The 2,986-nt window shown below is 39.7% G+C and overlaps 1 long non-coding RNA gene across 1 annotated transcript; it reads left to right on the top strand.

Annotated features, from left to right (window-relative positions):
• Nucleotides 1–2,697, top strand: LOC115690660 (uncharacterized). The gene is made up of 2 exons (XR_008817219.1): nucleotides 1–310; nucleotides 2,424–2,697. It is a non-coding gene; the product is annotated as an uncharacterized LOC115690660 (long non-coding RNA).
• Nucleotides 2,698–2,986: the final 289 nt, after the last annotated feature.

Below are 2,986 nucleotides of genomic sequence, written 5' to 3'. Positions count from 1 at the left end.
TTCCAAAAAAATTATAATCTCCTGATTTTCCTCTATATATATAGCCCTTTATCTTCTCACTTCTCTTTGTGACCTCTAATGAATAATACACCAAGACACCAAAGATCAAGAACAAAGAAGAAGGATGGTCATCCTCAACGTCGCGTCCTCATCGCGCACCACTATCAGTTGAAGCTGCCAGCGTGATCTCAACTTCCCTGGTCTCGTAAAGGAAAGATCAGATCATGTGGCAGCTTCACCTGTTGCTGGGAGCTCGAGAAAACCCTAATTCCAGATTTTAGTCTCCGGCCATGCTGGCGTTCTTCCAAAGGTACAAGAAGTTTCCGAATAATATATATCTTGCGATCATCTAAACTAATCTGGGTCACTGTAATTTTGTACTGCAATTTTCTGTTTGAGGAAATAATCAAGTGTGTTCAGTATCAATTTGTCCCCTTGTCTGTAGAGTCTTTTTAGATTTTTTTGGTTTGAATCATGCGTTCTTTTTCTTTCTCCTGGGGGCTGTCTGGTGTAGGGTTTTGAGGCAAGAACAGTAGTCAACTGTTTGGGATTGGAGGTTCCGATTCTAACTTTTGGTCTCAAGGCTCGGTGAAGGGCTTGTGCTGTGCGATTAATTTGCAGATCTGTACTTGTGCTTTGGTGATTGAGCCCATCACTGTAATAGTAATCCTGACAATTAATTAGGTATACATCGAGCTGCTCCTCTATCTCTGGTGTGTACATGTCGGACCGATCTCATTTTGTCATTTAATTGGATGTTTTCAAAATGTCTTCTGGCTCCTATAGGCTATATTTAACACTCTTGTGTTTTTGGTATACTAAGACCCACACATAAGATATGATGTCTTCTTTGGTACAGGAGTGTTAGCTTTAAGTTAAACTGAAAGTCTTTTCTGTTTAGTAGGTAAAATGCCAAGGCAAAGAAGATGATAGAGGCCACTTAAATACTGAAAGGAAATGGAGATATCAGCTAACAGAAGACCAATCAACACTCAGGTACAGGATTGAACCTAATTAAGTAACATTCGTGCTTGAATGTCTGCAAACGAAAAATGCTTGAACATTATATTCGAAGCTGGTCCATCAACTTTGTTCAACAGATTTGAGTAGATCTGACAAAAGGATTAACACTTCCAAGTTGGCATATGCTTAAAGAACAAAAGCTTCGATGCATAGATTGATTAACTAAGTGAAAAAACTGAATTTGCAAATTATGTGTAACCAGAATTGGTTTTGTATGCTTCATTTTCTCAAGTTTGAATTGGATCAGCTAATCACCTGCAGAAAGCAGACATTTTGTCCTCGCCTGTTTTGAAGCTGTGTGCTCAAAACATTCGAAAATGAGCGGCGACGTGGATGCTGAGCCAGAATGGTCTGATCCGGTTCAAGTGGTTATGTTCAGCTCTCTCCAGCGACACTTGCTAGATGTGTTTGCTTTGATACCACTGATTTATCTTTTCATGAAAGTTGGTGTCGGAGCCTCATAGAATGCCTGACTAAGTTCATCAGGTTGCGGTAGTCCTCTTGTCTCCGAGGATGACTATAAGAAATTTGCCTTTTGTTGTTACTGGAATCTGAGTACCGTTCCTGCAATGTTCATAACGAATTAAGCTAACTCTTTGAGCCTATTACAATATGCCATTGATTAAATGAGATGGTGGTAAGATATATTGAGATTGCATGGAATTCACAAAACATTCACCATAATGTCTGATAATACACACTGAGTTCTATGAATAATAGGAGATCTGACTTCACTATTATTCTTACACTCACTTCGATCACACATGGGAACTAGGTAGTTTGAAAGCCACCCACCTTTGTTCGTCAAGGTTCACAGATGGTAACATCTCTCTCTCTCTCTCTCTCTCTCACACACACACACACACACACACACACACACACAAATACACGGAAGACTGGTTTCTGCATGTTTAGTTGAAAAGTATAGATGTCTATTACCAGCAAAATTTTCCACTTTTTGATTAGGGAAATTTGGTCGATATCTTAATTATAGGTTGATACAAATTTCCAGGGAAAAGTTGTTATATTTTCGTTTTGCGAATCATAAGAAAGCCATTAGTATCACATGGAACCGGCGTGGTCAGGGTGGGGCTCATATTTCGCAAAAGCTTGTTGCTTCTCTATTTTCATACCTTTTTCCAGCTGGTAACTTCGTGCATATACACGGAGTTATTGTGGTACAATAACAGTTCATGAAGATACATGTGCTATTCTGGGAATTATAGAAGGAGAACATTTTATTATGAGGATGACTTTTTATTGATTCTTGTCCCTAGACCTTTTGAGACGTTTTATATATAGTCATCACATGACTATGAGGGTTCAAATGTCAAAGCCTTGGTTTTTTGTTTTGCTTTTTCCCAAAGCAGAGCGTGCTATTGTCACGTACAGATGGACAGGGAAACAACCAGCAAGTACTGAAGAGGCACTACATTGAAGTTGCTGAAAGAAGATGCAAGAAGTGGGATGTGAAAGAGATGGATCATGCACACTCGTGCACGGGTGCGGGTCTTGAGGGGGAACACAAGCCGACCGCTCATCTGTATTAGCTTCTTTATCATTAGTTGGAAAAGACGTTTCACGGATTTATTTACAGACGATGTGACGGACTGATAGATCTTACCATAATGGAGGATTATGTTTAGAAAAAATATAATTCGTGTTGTTATAGTAGGAAGAGTGGTATGGATATGTATTGAACCCGTAGGTCCGGGGAGAGTGAGGGGAGAGAGAGTATAAGGAAGGAAAGGCATGCTTTACCAACCTATGCAACGAGCTTTTCTAAATATCTAGATATGCCATAATAAAAATCCGAATACATCGTAATAATTTCATTATCAAAGTATATTGAAATGCTTTTTCCCTCTCCTCTCTAGGATTCTCTCCTCCCCCCCTGTCTTCACACAACTTTACTTTTCAACCTCCATCGAGGGGAGGGTTTGAGCTAGATCTCTCCCTTCCC

Source organism: Syzygium oleosum, unplaced genomic scaffold (genome assembly GCF_021117445.2).
Source record: "Syzygium oleosum isolate NSW1041296 unplaced genomic scaffold, Sole_v2.1 Sole_v2.01, whole genome shotgun sequence".
Lineage (NCBI taxonomy): Eukaryota > Viridiplantae > Streptophyta > Magnoliopsida > Myrtales > Myrtaceae > Syzygium > Syzygium oleosum.
Note: the sequence above shows the minus strand (reverse complement) of the source record. Positions and strands in the feature narration are given on the sequence as shown.